Here is a 19,539-nt window from a genome sequence, read left to right as displayed (position 1 = left end):
TCGACGCGTGGTAATTCGATGAGTGGTAATTCTACGCGTGGTAATTCTACACGTTGTAATTCGACGCGTGGTAATTCGATGTGTGGTAATTCGATGGGTGGTAATTCTACCCTCTGTAATTCGACGCGTGGTAATTCTACGCGTTGTAATTCGACGCGTGGTAATTCGACGCGTTGTAATTCGATACGTGGTAATTCGACGCGTGGTAATTCGACGCGTGGTAATTCGACGCGTTGTAATTCGATACGTGGTAATTCGACACGCAGTAATTCCACGCGTGGTAATTCGACGCGTGGTAATTCGATGGGTGGTAATTCTACCCGCTGTAATTCGACGCGTGGTAATTCTACGCGTTGTAATTCGACGCATGGTAATTCAACGCGTGGTAATTCAACGCGTGGTAATTCGACGCGTGGTAATTCTACGCGTTGTAATTCGACGCGTGGTAATTCGAAGCGTTGTAATTCGATACGTGGTAATTCGACGCGTGGTAATTCGACGCGTGGTAATTCGACACGCAGTAATTCCACGCGTGGTAATTCGACGCGTGGTAATTCGATGGGTGGTAATTTTACCCGCTGTAATTCGTCGCGTGGTAATTCTACGCGTTGTAATTCGACGCGTGGTAATTTGACGCGTTGTAATTCGATACGTGGTAATTCGATGCGTGGTAATTCGACGCGTGGTAATTCGATACGTGGTTATTCGGCGCGTGGTAGTTCGATGCGTTGTAATTCGGTACGTGGTAATTCGATGCGTGTTAATTCGACGCGTGGTAATTCGACGCGTTTATGTTAACTGTGTGTGACGTCTATGTGAACTGTGTTTCATAATACAGTTTTTCACATAATGACACGTTTTTGATGTGAGTTTATATTATTTCAAAAAGAAGAAAGTTGAAGGATTCTGCTGAAAGATTTTTTTGCTTTATGTAACTTCATATCTTAACAACTGCAAAACTTTTATCCTTGATATTTGTTACACACCTACACCGAAATTAGTTAATTACGAAACGTATATTAACAGTATAACCAGTATTATTTGTGGTACATTAACCACAAGATAAAGTATATCGCAAATAATGTTTACAAATATTCTATGTCCTTGAACTCTCCATGGTCAAATCGATGAAATCTGAACGTGACAACATACATATAAATTCGCTCGTTATCTTGGCAAATAGTGGATTAGGGTGTGCACACGTGCGTGAGTAATGTGAGCGACAAACGTTCCTAACAGCTTATTATAGAACAGTTATTTATTGAACGGTCACTCCGATTCTTCGAAAATCAAAGAAAGAGGTCCGTCAGTTCCCGACGCCTCTGCAATCTTAAATGCGTCTTATAGCTAAAGTCAACCTATGAAATTGCGACCATTTCGTTATTAATCTATAACAAAAAACACTGCATAACAAATATGTATTAATTTGATATAATCAAAAGTTGTGGCACAAAATGACACATTTGATATACGTTTAAACAGTTAAAAAGTATTTTGGTCATTTCCACTTTTCTATTAGACGTTGCAAGCTTCTTCTCAATTAATTTAAAGCCCGAGTAAAGTTACGCTCTTGACCGGTTTAAATAAGAGAAGTGGATTGAAGTTTGCCGTCTGAGGGTAACGATTTTGTTCAACGACTTTGACTTTGATCAGTTTTAACGTTTACAGTCACAGATGTAACAAAGCACAGTTTCTAAATAAGAGAACGCAAAATTTTACTTAAATTTCTTCGAATTTCTCATTACGTACTTTATGGAAAGCAATTAAGTTTTTTAAGGGTGCAATACGTTCACTGAACATTCAACAGCCGCGATTTGAAGATTTTAGTTTTGAACTTCACTGACCTTTTTCGTCAAACTCAAGCTGAATTTAGAGTAATATAAGGTAATGTAATAAATCGTAAATTTTATTGTTATTCATTTATAACACGAAAACTATCAAACGACCGCTCCATAAGTTTCCTATTATAAGGAACACATTTTGTTAAAGTGCATTTCTTAAAATCAGCATTGATTTGCATCAAAATAAAGAATGAACGCGCGTACTAATTTATGTTTGGTTGTTTGTTTATTTGTCAACTTCATTTTTAGTTTCAAATTAAGTACACATTATACGTCGGTAGGTTTAATGTTAAAGAACTGTTTAACGCTTTTTGATATAACAGTTTAAAGTGATTGTATCATAATTTTCGCTTTTAGAAATCTGAACCATAAATCTTTCTACACAGATTAAAATAATTGTCGACTGTACCATAATCTTCGTATTTAGGGATCCAAAGTGAAATTACAGTTGACCGAAAGTTGGAAAGTGTAAGCACAGCTAACGAAAGGGGTCGGTTGAAGTTGACCGATTTAATTTTGTAAATATTCATGGTGCGCCATGTCCCTCTGGCAAACGACAAAGCCTGCTGTTGGCTTGGAACACCATAAATATTCTATGTCGCGTCGTCCTAACTTGGAACGAGAGACGAATATGGGATATCTCAGGTGGCAGCTTCACACCTTATATGTAACATAACGAAATATTAAGTTATGCAATTATCCATGTAAATTGAACTTTCCTTTCTCTTAAGCGGACGAGCAATTCCCGAGATTATTCGATGTCCACCGGACAGATTTAGGCTCGATCGAACGGATTAGTTGAACAATAAACGCGATTACTTGGTAACTGGTCTCGTAAACAATTTTAAAATTAACTGCGGTTTGAAGGGCCTGTAGCGGTCTTTGGGGAAATCAAAAATTATTTAAACTGTGGGAAAGTTAGGGTCGCTTAAGGTGGGTAACTGTGGCTAATATGGAACTGTTGCATAGTGGAATGAAAATTCTATGTGATGTGAAGTGAAAATCTGTAGGATGAAAATTCAGTTTCATGCAAAGTGAAAATTCTGTCTCATATGGAATAAAAATTTCGTACTAAAATTTCTTAGTATCATATACATACATATGTATACATATATACATACATAAAATATAGGTTAGGTTATCAGGGTGTCACAATTAGTGTAGGTCCCTGAAATGGGGAGTAGCTGACGAGATTCTGAATAAGATTTCCCTTTGCAGAAATGGGGTTTGAAGTTTCGTTTTCGAATTATTAGGAAAAACACGGACCAATAAGTCGATGCGTGGTAATTCAGCGCGGGATAATTCTACGCTTAGTAAGTCTACGAGTAGTAATTCGGTGCGTGGTAATTGTATGCGTAGTAATTCCACGCATGGTAATTCTATGCCATGCGTGGTAATTCAATGCGTGGTAACTCCACCCATGGTAATTCTAGGCGTGGTAATTCGATACGTGGTAATTTGACGCGTGGTAATTCGACGCGTGGTTATTCGATGCGTTGTAATTCGATACGTGGTAATTCGGCGCGTGGTAATTCAACACGTAGTAATTCCACGCGTGATACTTCAACGCGTGGTAACTCGACGCGTGGTAATTCGACACGTAGTAATTCCACGCGTGGTAATTCGACGTGTGGTAATTCAACACGTAGTAATTCCACGCATGGCAACTCGACGCGTGATAATTCGACACGTAGTAATTCCACGCGTGATAATTCAACGCGTGGTAACTCGACGCGTGGCAATTCGACACGTAGTAATTCCACGCGTTGTAATTCGACGCGTGATAATTCAACACGTAGTAATTCCACGCGTGGTAATTCAACGCGTGGAAACTCGACGCGTGATAATTTGACACGTAGTAATTCCACGCGTGGTATTTCAACATGTGGTAATTCGACGCGTGGTAATTCCATACGTAGTAACTCCACTCGTGGAATATGTATATTATGTATATGTAACACATATTTAACACGTGTTTAACATGTATTTAACATGTATTTATAACAACATGTGTATCATGTGGTTCATATGTTATAAACATACATTTAAATTTTGTTTTCTAACATAACTTTCGTTGAAAACAAAATCTCTCCATTTTTAGCAAGGTCATAAAATCAGGCTACTACCATTCATTTGCATTAAACTACTATAAAAGATACATTAATCGCCATTTTAATATACCCTGTTTATAATCCTCTGTTCATATTTAGGGTAGAGTTTTAGTATCTCTTCCGACAAAACTCGACGATTTTTATGCTAAAAATTTGTTTATGACTCTTCTGGCCTAATTCCCCTTTAACTTTTTAATGACTGATGGAAAAAACTTGTCCCGGAACAAACTTGTAACATTAGTATTAATTATATTGAATAAATATGAGTTTTAAATGTCTAAGGGCAGTTTTTGGCCTCGTAACAAGCTGTGAATACAACAACAGTAGTTTTCATTTAACGCTGCGAAGTAGCGGAAGCTCATATGCAGAAAGGTTCTAACAAATTCATGATGCCATGCGGTATTCTACCAACGGAAGGATATAAGTAATATTTATGAACGGCTATTGGAGTTGGTTATTTATTATAATGTATTGTGGTTCTTGATTTGTATTTTTATTATTTTGATGGTTTTATTCGTGTTCTAATTAGATTTGTTAAGTTTGAGTCGTGTTATAATTTTGGAGATTTGAAATAATTAAATTTCAGTTTTTCAATTTTTCAATTTTTTAATTTTTTAATTTTTCAATTTCTCAATTTTTTAATTTTTCAATTTCGCAATTTCGCAATTTTTCAATTTTGCAAAATCCTCAGCTCATCCAATTTCCAACTTTTCAAATTTCAATATATTCGATAATTTGATAATTATTTATATCAAAGTCTTAATATTATCAAGCTTGCAATTATAAGTAGATATACTTTTCAATTAATATTAAAAATATCGCCTAAATGAACTCCATTCTCCATTCTTGAAGACAAGCTTTCTGTAACTTTTTCAATAACGTCCGTCATTTCTGATTACATCACTCTAACCTTTATATGGATATTTTGCTTAAGCTGCGATATTGGGAGAGGCTTGTTGACACACACTCGCTCTGTAAGATAGATCGTGTTAATTACGTTATTGCAGAATTTTATTAGAAAATACAGTAAGAGCAACCTTTAACGAGCAGGAAAAAAAATTCTCTTACGTGACATTATTTTTTAAAATTCATTCATGATTATTGTCATTTCAGAAACTGTATTCAAAATTGAATGAAATCAAATGAAAATGTTACCATTTACACTTCGTACGTTCAACCTAACCTCACTTTTCATTGATTTTTCAGGTTTCTTTCCATTAATTATAATTTTATACGATTAAAAGATCAATAAAATTTACAGTATAATAATTTCTGTTATAATCAATACAATAGAAAATGATAGCATCCATAAAAGCTTATTAAAAAAAAATCTTTCAAGTAAAAAGTGATCCTTTACGCGAAAGGAATCGCGATCGAAATTACGCTGCACAGCGATCGAACATGAATATTCCGAGTACAATTGCATACTTCCTACGTATGTTCTTTTGACAAAAATGTTAGAGATACATCCTGCATTATGTACGGGTTCTCGAAAGCTGTACGCGAAGGGGAAGATATAATTCGATTGAACTTGGAAACTCTATTGGAATCTTGAGATGGATCAAAATAGAAATCTAAAGAGAGACCAATACGTTGTTGCTTTATTCTTGCATCGACCGTTCCTCGCAGTGTACTTTCTATCGATTTCAGATACGTGACTCCTTCGTCCTAAATGGAAAAACTCGTAGCCAGAGAATTCTGTAACTCGCGGAGTTTCTGAAGGTGACGATATCTTTAATCTTATTATCAGCATTTCTCTCGTACGGCATTGGCTACTTCGAGCTTAGATGACCAAGAAAAGTTGTGTCTATAAAAAAAAATTCGATAAGTATTGATATGAAAGTACAAAGTTGACAAATTGTGTTGATAGAAAAACACAAAGACATATTGTATTGATCAAAAAAAGTACTAAGACAAACTGTGTTGATTAAAAAAGCACGAATTTGACCAATTGTACTAATAAAAAAATACAAAGACAAATTGTGTCGATTAAAAAAATGCAACTTCTTTGACAGATGACGTATGTAAATACGCGTGGCAATTCGATATGTGGTAATTCGACGCGTGGTAATTCTACACGTGGTAATTCGACGCGTGGTAATTCGAAATGTGGTAATTCGACGCGTGGTAATTCGATACGTGGTAATTCGACGCGTGGTAATTCGAAATGTGGTAATTCGACGCGTGGTAATTCGATACGTGGTAATTCGACGCGTGGTAATTTGATACGTGGTAATTCGACGCGTGGTAATTCGATACGTGGTAATTCGACGCGTGATAATTCGACGCGTAGTAATTCGATACGTGGTAATTCGACGCGTGGTAATTCGAAATGTGGTAATTCGACGCGTGGTAATTCGATACGTGGTAATTCGACGCGTGGTAATTCGACGCGTGGTAATTCGATGCGTGGTAATGCGACGCGTGGTAATTCGGAATGTGGTAATTCGACGCGTGGTAATTCGACGCGTGGTAATTCGATACGTGGTAATTCGACGCATGGTAATTCGATACGTGGTAATTCGACGCGTGGTAACTCCATGCATGGTAATTCTACGCGGGGTAATTCAACGCGTGTAAATATATAGAATAAGAATTACCTAAAAATGTTCTGGTACCGTAAACAAAATTTACGTGAAAAAATAAACGAAAAATACAGAATATTTTCATGTGTATTTTTGAATAAAGAATTGTGTTTTGAAGTTGACGTGACACATGACAAATGCAAGTTTTTATTGATTTAAGGATTATTAAGGTCGCAGTCATTACCAATAATGTTTATTATCGGTTCTTCATAATATTGGATGTAGTGCGATGAGTTTAAAAGCACATATGAGAAGGAATATTCATGAAAAATAATGAAGAGAATACTCCAGTGATAATTACATTTACTGTGGAATTAACAAACAGCTGGTTTTGTTATTTTCTGTGTTGCATTTTTACAAACATTTCCTACATATACGAAGTTTGATTTCTCCAAAAATGTGAGACAAAATTTGATTCCATATTTTTCACCTGTTTTTTCATGCAGATTTTTTGACTATATCAGTACACTATCAAAATGTAAATTTAATTTATAAACACATCTCCTTTTGAATATGTAGAAAAGCAAGAGGAAAAAGTGACTTGTCTTAAATAACAAATTTCAAGATTATTAAAATTTTTATTAGGTAATTTCGAAATTGTTAAAATCTTTTCCACAGAATTATTGTCTCATGTTATTCTATTTAATTTAAAAAGAACATAAGTTATTTTAGTTGAACATACATTTGAAACATAAGGATGTCACGTTCAAACTGCAAATGTGTATATGAATTTAGTTATATCCGAGAATAGGAATAAATTCATAAGATCCATGCTTTTGTGCGGGAAGTTCATACCTTCGTTCTCTAATAAGTCTGACTTCAAAGGTTTTCCACAGGAGATACAGAAATTAATTCTACGTTTAGCTAGTTGTTTGAGGAGAGCAAGAATAGAACTTGAGGTGCAACTACCGTTACGTGATGAGTTTTTTTAACGAGCTGAGAACTGCACACAGAATGATGTGAATTATGTGACTTCTGGGCGAAGAAATAATCTTTCAGTTCTTTTTTTTGTCGAAATAATGACATATTTTACTGTTCATATTTTTAAAAATATTCAGTCATATGGTTGTGTGAAATCTAGGACTTGAGAGTAATTAATTTTCTATTAATAAAATTTAATTATATTTGTGGAGAAAACTAAGAAATAATAATATTTAATTATATGTCTGGAGTGGTCTAAAATTCACATTATTTGCATTATGCATCTGTCACATAATTATAAAGAAAGGTAAGTAATTTTTTTATAAAAACAATATGTGTAACAAAGTTCAACTTACATCTGTAAAAAGATCTAAAATAATATATTTATAATATTAATATATAAAAAATCAAACAGTTAACATTCCTTAAAAGAATCCATCAATGCCTCCTATCAAAACAAGATCAAACACAGAATACATTTTATACATCAAAAATAGAAAATAGTAAATGCATTTGAAGCTACAGAAAACACGAACAAAGGCATAAAAAAGCTACCTATATTAAATTCCCAAAGTTCGCACCGAAAATTGCTAACAAAACATCTACAAATTGAGAAAAAATATTTAAACGCTACGATCGAATCAGTTCCATACAAAACACGCGAAAAATTGCTCGATAAATTCACCGACTGATATTTCGGGATTTAAATAAAATACCGAAAAGTGGCTTCCACGCGGTACGAATGAAGAGTACCATATTGAATTTACAAACAAAAATGGAGCAAAAATTTGAACAAATAATGAGAATTTTCGGAATAATCGAGATGGTAAACATCGTACCGTGATGTTTTCCGTAAGAGACAATGAATGAATATTGAAGGTACAACATCGTCCATTGCAAAACAATGGCTGCACTCACAAAAGGTCGTGTTGCGGATACGGTGGTGTAGAAAAGGGATCATCTATTGAACACTGTTTCCACCCAATCAAACCATCACTGCAAATCTTTATTCGAGCCAACTGGGCCGTTTAAGCTTTGCTTTAGAAACTAAATGATCCAGCTTGGAGAAAAGTGTAGTCCTAAACGTAACAGTACCGTGTTGCGAGAATATGTGAGGAGCTATGACAGAGTAAAATGGCAGTAACGGGAGACAAAAGGCTAATGTGGTCTTTGTAATCAGTATTTGTAGAGTTACAGATGATATTTGTTATATGTTACTGAAATATATGTTACTGAATAGTTTAATGCAACTTGTGACAATATCAAAACTAATATCTGAGTGTTAAATATAACACAGTAATATAATTATACAGTATGGATAGTAATATTATAGTAATATATGTATATGCAGTATACTATAGTATTATACACTTGATCTCATCAAATATAACTAACATTATGTAGTTATATGATATGTGATTATTAACTATGACTGATATTATACATATATACATGTACATATAGCTGTATAATATTTGATCATTAAAAATAACTGATATTACACGTAACTTTATTAACAGATTTTTGATGGATTTTGTATGACTACTTCTATAAAAATTTGTTTAGAAATTACTACATTTTGAATCTAATAAATAAATATTATAGACATGGTTTTCAAAGAAATGAAATAAATGCGCATACATAATATTTATTAATCGTTAAGTACTATAGGCTTCATAACCTATGACTAACCTAACCTATATATAATTCTAACCTTAAAATAATCAAATCAGGGTCGAGTTTGACTACATAAAAATTAAATATTTGTACTTTCACTATATTGAAACTAATAACGTATATTATTCAAAGTATTGTTATTTTCTAATATAAGAACAATCTTGATAAATATGAAATAAAAATAATAGAGCTTATATATTAATTAATGTAGTACAACACCTTTAAAAGAGACTAAAACATTTTTGTTATACTTCCATATCCATTTTACGATTTTCCTCGATAAAATGCCAAAGTAATTAAAGTTTATGCTAAAATAAAGTTTAATTACTTTAAAGGATTTTACGGCGTAATGTTCCTTCATGAGGATCCAATTAGGCCATCTTAGCATCGGTTATGGTTATATCATCAATACTAGCATTAAATGACGTGCAAATTGTATTGATGTTACACAGTCTATCGACGAAAAGCAACATGTGACACGTTTAATATTCGACATTCATAATTTCACTAGTAGTAATTGAATATTTATTATGATTGACAAATTGTTTATATAAACCTTGACAAATATTTTCCTTCATTGTTGTTTGATTTTTCATAATTTTATCTTGAGTTTTACTTTACTCTATTTATTATTTTTAGCAAATTTGTTACACAATGTCTATCATTTGTTTAAATGACAAATATGTAAAGTCTACGATTTTGAAGTCTGATAAATAATTTTTTTTCACCTTCTACAAAGTTAATTGATAAAACTGAAAGGTGGACTTAAATTATGATATACCACATACTTTATAATGTTCACAAAATTCAAAATAAATTGAAGTCACACATGAATACTAATAGGAACGTTTTGTTTGTTTTTAGGCAATATGGCGCTTCGCTGGGTCCGCTGTGAAGTGAAACCATAGAGGTATGTTGCTGCTTTAAGTACATTCAAACAATACTAACTTAATTTTTTACGAGTTACTAAACAAACTCTGCATGAAATTAACATTACTATCAGTAAAATCATTTTTCAATCAAAAACTAACATAAAATATTTCATTAAAATATCTGTATTTATTTACAAATTAAGTGTCTTCTTCATTTCAAAATAAACAAAAATAATGAAATAATGAAAATAATAAAATAGTTAATATATAAATAATGAAGTAATTATGATACACTTACTGTTACTTATTTGCGCTCTTAAATAAAATATTTTAACAGAATTTATTTACGTTCTCAAATAAAATATTTTAACAGAATATAAAATGCTACAATTGCAAAATTGTGGTAGAAGTGCGTTTGCTTATGGTGGATTTAAGAAAATCAATAAAGCAGCATGAGAGTTTTCCTCGAACGACATTAAATAAAGAAACTAACATACAGGAAATATGCACTACAAAAGCTTGCAAGAGTTTAATACGACATATTTTGTTCAACTGAAAAGTGCATTTTTATCATTTTATTTTCTTCTGCAATTGCAATTTTTTCAGGATAACAGTTCCTACCATAGAAATCTTTTAGTAGCTTCTTCAAATATTTAAGTGACTTAAAGTAGTTGAAACAAAGTTAAGCAGTTTTATGTAGTAGTTTTAAGTGGCTTTCAACTTTTGAAAAATTATACTGTACACGAATATTTTCATTAATGTAGTTACTAAAAATATATTTACTTGAGTTATATTAACAATCTATTATTTGAGTTTATAAGAACATTTAGTGCTAAAACTATCAAAGATGCTTATAAAAATATACTTCATTTTTTCTTTCTAAGTTTCTTCTTTCAAGTTATAAAATTTGTTAAAATAATTCTTTTAAAATCTATGTTCATTATCATTAGGATAAAAAGTTTATGTGTTTCATCATTTGTTATGATTATATTTATGTATTTTCTTTATTCATACTTTGTCAATATTTATCGACTTTTCGATTTTAAAATAAAAGTGAGTAGGTTTAGCATCTCTAGGTAGTATGTTTAGCATCACAAGTTAGTATGTTTACCTTTAACATCATTTGTTATATTAACGATAATAATTGTACGTATAAAATAGAATTAGAAATTCTAAAGTCAACAGATTCCATTCTGTATCATCTCCACTACGTATGATAATGAAAACATAACGGAAAACGCATTGGGATAAGCACGACATCCATTACGCATCTGAGCGAGAGTAGATAAGTACACTATTATGTCAGACGTCAAGTGAAACAAATTACCTTACGTCAGCCTTTGACGTAATAAGTATGCCTAACACATAAATCTTGAGTAACGCGAGCGTGATTCAACGTTAGTGAACACAAAATTGCAACTTTACCGAGTAATGATTACGTGCGTTAATCTACAGGGTGACAGAAAAATAAGTGTCTAAAATTGTATTTACGGTGGCAACACTGAACAGTCCGGAAATTTTATTGGACAGTATTTTTATTTTTAAATAATGTCTCTTTTGTTATATCTATTATAAGCAATTAATAGGATAATCTCTAAGTAATTGATAGGAGTGTTTGTAATTATGTGAGTCAACAAGTTTTTAATAGATGGTAAATTCGTTTGAAAATTTAAGCATTTATCAAATATGGCCGACGCAGTAGTAAAAATTTTAATTCTAAACACTATACTGAGATTTTAAAAATCTTCCAGAAATTTTTAACATGTATTCTTCAATTTTTATATGTGAAACTGTACTTGGAAATTGACATATCCAAAGTTATCAAATTTTTAAGTTATTAAGACGTAAATTTATAGATTTTTAAATTTAACAATTTTGGGATATTTAAAGGTACGGATTTGAAAATTTCTGAATATTTAAATTGGCAGATTTATAAATTTTTAGATCCTGAAAATTACAGATATATGAATTGTTTACTGCTAATGTAGATTTAAAAATTTATGGATTTAAATAATAAAATCTCCAAATTCAAGTTTGATAGATTTATGATTTTGTACAGATTTTAATAGATTTAAAAATAGAGTTAACAATTTCTAACTACTTTTTACAGATTTATAAGTTTCTGAATTCGTACATTTCCAGATTTATAAACTTCAGAATCTTTAAATTTCTAGATTTATACATTTCTGGTATATAAAATGTATAGATTCTCGAACTTCCAAGTTCTTAAGTTTGCTATTTATCTAATCCTCTTATTCGCTAAGTTCCAAACCCACAAACCGCCAGGCATCCAAACTTCCAAATCCCTAACTTCCAAATTCTGAAGTTCTGAACCTGTCATATTCCCAAATTTACAAATCCTTGAAGTGCTAAATTCCTGTAACCAAGAATATCCGAAACCTTCAATATCTAAATCTTTCCAAAACTCCAAATTATCAAAATTACCAAATAATATGTTTACGTTTTATAATTGTAAAATTACAAAACACCCCAAGCCTTTAAATACTTAATTTTTCAATTGCTCAAACTTTCTCAAATCTTCAAAATTCCAAATGTTCCAAAATTCTTAAAATCCAAATCTCTCAGTTCCCAAATTTCTAAATGCTCAAAATTTCTTAAATTTCATATCTTTCAATTAAAAAATAAAACAAGAGAAATCTTCAGGATTCTAAATCTTCAAATTTCCCAAAATTCTCAATTTTCGAAATGTGAATACAAATTTTTAACTATTTAAAATTTCCAAAATATCAAATCTTTCAATCTCTAGCTTTACAAATTTACAAAGTTAAAAAATTCTAAAATTTTCAAATTTCCTGTTTCAAAATTCAAAAATCTTCAAATTTACAGTTTCATATTTCAAAAATTTCTGAATTTATAAAGTTTCAGAACTCCAAAGTCTGCGACGTCCCAAAATTCCATAATTCCAAAATTCCATAATTTCATAATTCCAAAATTCCATAATTTCATAATTCCATAATTCCATAATTCCATTATTCCATAATTCTATAATTCCAAAATTCCATAATTCCAAAATTTCATAATTCCATAATTCCATAATTCCATAATTCCATAATTCCATAATTCCATAATGCCATAATTCCAAAATTCAAAAATTCCAAAATTCCATAATTCTAAAATTCTAAAATTCTAAAATTCTAAAATTTCAAAATTCCAAATTTCAAAAATTCTCAAATTCAAAAATTTGAAAATTCCAAACTTCAAAGCTTCCAAAATCCTCAAAGTTTTAAATTCTTAAAGTTTCGAATTCTCAAAGACCCAAATTCTCAAATTCCTTAAACCTCAAATTCCAAAATTCCAAAATTGCAAAATTGCAAAATTGCAAAATTCCCAAATTCCCAAATTCCCAAATTCCAAAATTCCAAAATTCTAAAATCTCCAAAATCTCCAAAATTCTAAAATTCCCAAACCTCAAAAACACCAAAATCATAAATTATTAAATTTCCCCAACTCCCTAAGTCCGACCTGCAATAAAACTTCCGAATCGGAACAAAAACAAAGTGTACATTTCTCGATTATACTTTTTCTCGTTCTCATTGGTTTTCTTCCCCATGTTCTACCTTTTTCTTATACGGTTATCTGTCTTTTCTCCCGAGAATACGGTCTCTATCCATACGCGCGTGTTTGGCACGCTCGTCAGGTGCGGACCTCAAATGTGGACGTGCACCGTATTTTCCATATCCGCGGATATCGTAAAAAATGTTCACCAGGATGTCTGATTAAATCCGTGAACACCCGGTGTACAAGTCGGTATCACGTCTTTGCATCCCTCTCTGAATCCGCACACCACCCACTTCTCGATTCATTCTCTTAAATAGAATGCCACACAAATAGTCAACGGAGACTTCCACGCTTTTCTACTCGATTGGATATAATCGTGAGGAAATTTCTAATGTGATTCGCCGGAAGCACATGATCACACCGTGTACATAATGTGATACGAATGAAAATATTTTTTTCTCATCCTCTAAAAATTTAGTGCTTTAAAAGAAATCTTGTCAAATTTTTATGCTAACAAATTTTAACTTAAGAACATTTATAGCAATTTTAACATTTATAGCAATTACAAAGTTCGTAAAATAAAATTAAAAAAAAAAAATTGTTTTAACCACATTTTTATTTGTTTCAAATTATTTAGGTTTCAATAGTTATCTTATATTAATTATAGGTACTCTGTCGAATTTGTAATTTAAATACATTATTTTGTGTTTAAGTCCTACAATTTCAAGTTTAAATTTTTCAGTTCAAATTTAAAGAAGTTCACCACACACTAAATTTGTAGAGGGTGAGAATGAAAAAAATTTCTATTTTGTGTTTAAGTCCTACAATTTCAAATTTAAATTTGTAAGTTCAAATTTAAAGAAGTTCATCAGATACTAAAATTGTAGAGGGTGAGTGCGAAAAAAATTTAACATACATAAACATCTTCATTCGTACGTTCTTACAAAACAGTAGAGATAATTGCTACAAAGTGTTTCGTACCGCACGGTGTTTCAACCTTTGTTAAAAATATTCACGTAATTAAAACTTGAGCGCGTTTTTCTTTCGAGTACTTTTTCATACTTTGTATGCGTCATACAAGATGAGCAGGCATAAGGGGTGTACTTTAATTTGAACTTTTAACTTGGTTTTTTGAATAGTTTGATTCGTGAGGTACTTATAAGTTAAATATGATTTTTGAATATGGTTGTCAAATATGATGATTGGAATTTTTAGTGCTGTTTAGTGCTGTTTGGGACAATTTTTGTAGTGAAGATCGTTGAATAAAAAGTAGTAATATTTTGACTTTCTTCTTCTTAATATTATAGTGTAGGTAGTTCTTCAGCAAATAAATCGTAAAAGGGGTTGAAAACTTAACTTTAAAAAGTGAAACATTAATTACTTTATAAGTAGGTATTGTTTTGTGTGTTTCATTATATCGATCTTTCTGTTTCAATTGAACCTGAATCATAACCTCAAAAAATTGATAACTTGAGAATTTGACAATTTGACGGTTAATTCAGGCAAACTTATCACTAAATTATATAACAAATTTTCTGTGACAAAACTTCATATTTTAAACTGACTTGAATGATTGATTTTATTAAAATTATAGCTTCATATTTTTTATGCAGTAGAATTCCAAGAATATCTGTGTTTTTGCATTTGATAAGTTGGCCATTCGATAAGAATGTTAATACTTATTTTATTTTATTTTTGTTACAGTATTGATTTTATTGTTACATTATGTATTTGTTACAGCGTGTATTTTATTTTTGTTGCAGTCTAAAACAAATTTGTCAATGTAACTTTTAACCTTTTATAAGCTTTGACCTCTGCCCTCTAATTGAATACCTTCTGCTTATACAATTTCTAGCATGTTAAGTTTATGAAAAACTTTTAAACAGATCTCATGATAAACAGTATACGAACAATGGAACTTAATTAATTGACCCTCATGATCTTCAGATTTCAATCTCTTTGATTTACAGCGACAATTAAAGTGTTCACTGTACTACGTAAGATTTATACCCGCGACCACGCAATGCTTATCATGAAATATTATTGATCATTTTACGGGATAGAAATTAAATCCTGATAGATGTGAAAGTGAATAGGACAGGATAGCTTCTGTACACGTAAAAAAGCTAGCGTATTTGCTCGGAAAAATTATTTCGAAAAATAGGGTCACTTTGTTCCCTTCGATAATGTATACCATCGATGTATTGATCTTTACATTGAAATTTCGTTCACAGAAAACTGGAAAAGCTATTTGATAATTTGTATATAAAATAATTTTGTTGTTGTTCAAATAATCTGTGAATTATAATAACTTATTTGTGATAATATGTGACATAAATTTATTTATGATAATTGTAATAATTTATGCAGCTGTTTAGGGTGATTTGTGAGTTATAATTTACTTGAATTATGGTAACAATTGTTTGGTATATAATTATAGAAATTTGTCTAATTTTTTATAAAGTATTTTATAAATTATTTGCGATAATTATTTATAATAACTCTGCTAATGTATTAGTATAATAATGCATTAGTATGACTACTATAGTCATAAATAATTTATGCAATATGACAATTTATAATAAATAACATACGACAGTAATTTATTTACAATTTGAATATAATCGTTTGCAATGATTATTGATTAACAAGAAATTATTTATGACAACTGTTTAACTTATGATAACTGATTTATAATAATTACAGTAATTTATACATGTAATTATTCAAATTTTATGAACAATTAATATAAACAAATAACTTTTGTAATAAAATAAATTCATAATTTATGCTAATATTATACGTACGAAATGTCTATGTTTTTCATTACGCAAGTCAAAATTACATTCCATATTCTAAAGGATATCTTGAAGGAAAGGTTCATTATGAAAATTGAAAATTCTCTGTGGTTAAAGCAGATCATTCGTTCACGATTTTGCAATCTAGAGCTTTGTTTTCAAGATGTGAGCTATTGAAAATTGGGTGACCGAGTTGCTGGAGTCCTGTGTAATCCTCAGGCCAAGGACGAGCATCAGGGCAATCTCTCAGAATAATGTGATATATCGTAGCCAACAAGTAGGATGATGTACACTGAAGCATCTAATATCGATAAATTATCCAAAATTGTTTGATTGATTCCGGCTAAATGAACTACATTTAAAACTAATCAATAAATTAACATTAATGAACAAAATTCGGATGTCTGTTATTTTGAAAAAATTCTTTCATAGCATTTTTCACTATTTTCACTACATCTTAGTAAATAAAAGTTTTTACAATTTTTAGTGACTGTTTATTTAAGTTAAAAGTTATTATTCAAGTAAAAGATTATTTCAAGTTAAAATAATGTACAGTTAAAATAATTTTAAGTTAAAATATTCGTAAGTTAAAAAAATTTTCCTTATTAATTTAATAAATGATTTATTTATTGATTTTATTATTTTAAGTTAAAATATTTTATTTATTAATTTAATAAATTATTTATTTACTGATTTTATTATTTTAAGTTACAATCATTTTTTTATCAAATATAATTTTGATTCCACAAGTCTGTCTTTATGAATCCATCAGATATCTAATATATAAATTTTTTAATATTTGTATAATGTAAAAAAATAAACAAAAACAGTGAACAAAAATAATATACATTTTCAAGAATCATTTTCACAAATACATTATCTCAAAATTTCAGTACTCGTTACTTAACACAAAACTAATGAAAAATGCAATGGTTTAATCGTATAAGAACATTTACAACTAAAATGTTCTCACAAGTAAACCTACCCAAGTGTCACTCTCCGATTTTCATGAAATTTGGATATGTTATAGTACATGGAAAATTAGGGGACACGTATTTTTTTTTATCTGCGGTAAAACATATTTAGGGTATGAAACAACCCCCCAAAGTGTGAGGGTAAAATGGAAAAATTGCGATATTTTCGAGATCAGTGAAGCAATTTTGATGATTTTTGGTATGAAAGTATCTTTCGATAGAAGACAAAAATTGGCCTAGGTATGTTGGAAGGGGAGTGAAAATTAGGGGGTGAAATACCCTAAAGCGACCAATTTCTTGCTGTAAAAAAATTGGTTTTCATCTGATCAAAATAAAATCTATTAAAACTTCAAGAGGAAAGTTAATTAGGGAACACGTATTTTTTTTTTTTTTGTTACATAAATATTTGGGACGTAAATTACTCCTAAATTACCGCGCTCGTTTGGCACTACGCATGAAACACCTTGCAAAACTGTATCTCTTAACTGTTCGATCTTTTTAATATATCGGTTTTTTACGTTACTGAATGGAAATCTGAAATCAAAATTCAATATAACGGATCCATTATGGCGGACGAAAACTCGAAAACCTACTTAAACAGACCGTATCTGTAACATGCGATTTTCAAAATATAATACAATTTCTGACATTCATTGTTAGGTGTGTAAGGTGAATCAAGCGTGTTAAGAACATATTGTATATTGTTTATAACAAAATTGTTTGAACAAAGGAATTAATAAAATATGTGATCGATGTTTCCATAGACATTTTTTGCATACAATGAATGCTGTCATCAGATTTTAAAAAATTTTATTTTTAAGCTATATTGTTCAAACAATTTTGTTATAAACAATATACAATATGTTCTTAACACGCTTGATTCACCTTACACACCTAACAATGAATGTCAGAAATTGTATTATATTTTGAAAATCGCATGTTACAGATACAGTCTATTTAAGTAGGTTTTCGAGTTTTCGTCCGCCATAATGGATCCGTTATATTGAATTTTGATTTCAGATTTCCATTCAGTAACGTAAAAAACCGATATATTAAAAAGATCGAACAGTTAAGAGATACAGTTTTGCAAGGTGTTTCATGCGTAGTGCCAAACGAGCGCGGTAATTTAGGAGTAATTTACGTCCCAAATATTTATGTAAAAAAAAAAAAAAAATACGTATTCCCTAATTAACTTTCCTCTTGAAGTTTTAATAGATTTTATTTCGATCAGATCAAAACCAATTTTTTTACAGCAAGAAATTGGTCGCTTTAGGGTATTTCACCCCCTAATTTTCACTCCCCTTCCAACATACCTAGGCCAATTTTTGTCTTCTATCGAAAGATACTTTCATACCAAAAATCATCAAAATTGCTTCACTGATCTCGAAAATATCGCAATTTTTCCATTTTACCCTCACACTTTGGGGGGTTGTTTCATACCCTAAATATGTTTTACCGCAGCTAAAAAAAAATACGTGTCCCCTAATTTTCCATGTACTATAACATATCCAAATTTCATGAAAATCGGAGAGTGACACTTGGGTAGGTTTACTTGTCAGTAACACTTGACAAACTTCCGCTACCGTAAAACGAGATTATAAATGTCTTTTATGGAAAATTATATCACTCTGCCTCAAGATATGTAGAATGTACAAAGACTTTCAAGCAAAGGGATTATATTTTGTAAAGAGAAGCTTTTGCTCTTGGATAATTTGTCTGCATACAGTTTGCTGACGAGCATTACACGTTTTCGTCGACAAAATTGTGATGGACGGTAACAAAGAACCATCGCTCGGTGAATTCTGAAATTTCGAAATTTGGATATTTTGAAACTTAGGAATTTTCAAATTTGGTATTTTAGAAATTTAGAAGTTTTCAAATTTTGTACTTTGGACATTTAGAAATTTTCAAATTTTGTACTTTAGAAATTTAGAAATTTTCAAATTTTGTACTTTAGAAATTTAGAAGTTTTCAAATTTTGTACTTTAGAAATGTAGGACTTTAGGAACTTGAGGATTTGAAGATATGGATTTTTGAAAGATTTGAAGTTTGAGAATTTAAATATTTAGTTGGTAATTTGTACATTTGGATATTTGGGGATTTGAGAATTTTTAGATGTGAATATTTGGGGGTTTGAAAATTTCAAAATTTAGCAATTTGCAGATTTAGATATTTGGAAATTTGGGAATTTGGTTATTTGGAAGGTTTCAAGTTTGAAAATTCAGATATTTAGATATTTGG

General features: G+C 30.7%; 1 protein-coding gene across 4 annotated transcripts in view; it reads left to right on the top strand.

Moving 5' to 3' along the window:
• The window catches only part of LOC100880205 (1-phosphatidylinositol 4,5-bisphosphate phosphodiesterase epsilon-1), a 192,173-nt gene that overhangs the window by 12,853 nt on the left and 159,781 nt on the right, over positions 1 to 19,539 (top strand). For all 4 annotated transcript variants that reach the window (XM_076533177.1, XM_076533178.1, XM_012292966.2 and 1 more), the window contains exon 2: positions 10,000 to 10,045. The gene's annotated coding sequence lies outside the window, so the exon portion shown is untranslated. The remainder of the gene's footprint in view (positions 1 to 9,999; positions 10,046 to 19,539) is intronic.

This window comes from Megachile rotundata, chromosome 7, assembly GCF_050947335.1.
Source record: "Megachile rotundata isolate GNS110a chromosome 7, iyMegRotu1, whole genome shotgun sequence".
Taxonomy (NCBI): Eukaryota; Metazoa; Arthropoda; class Insecta; order Hymenoptera; family Megachilidae; genus Megachile; species Megachile rotundata.
This window is presented reverse-complemented; position numbering and strand designations above follow the sequence as displayed.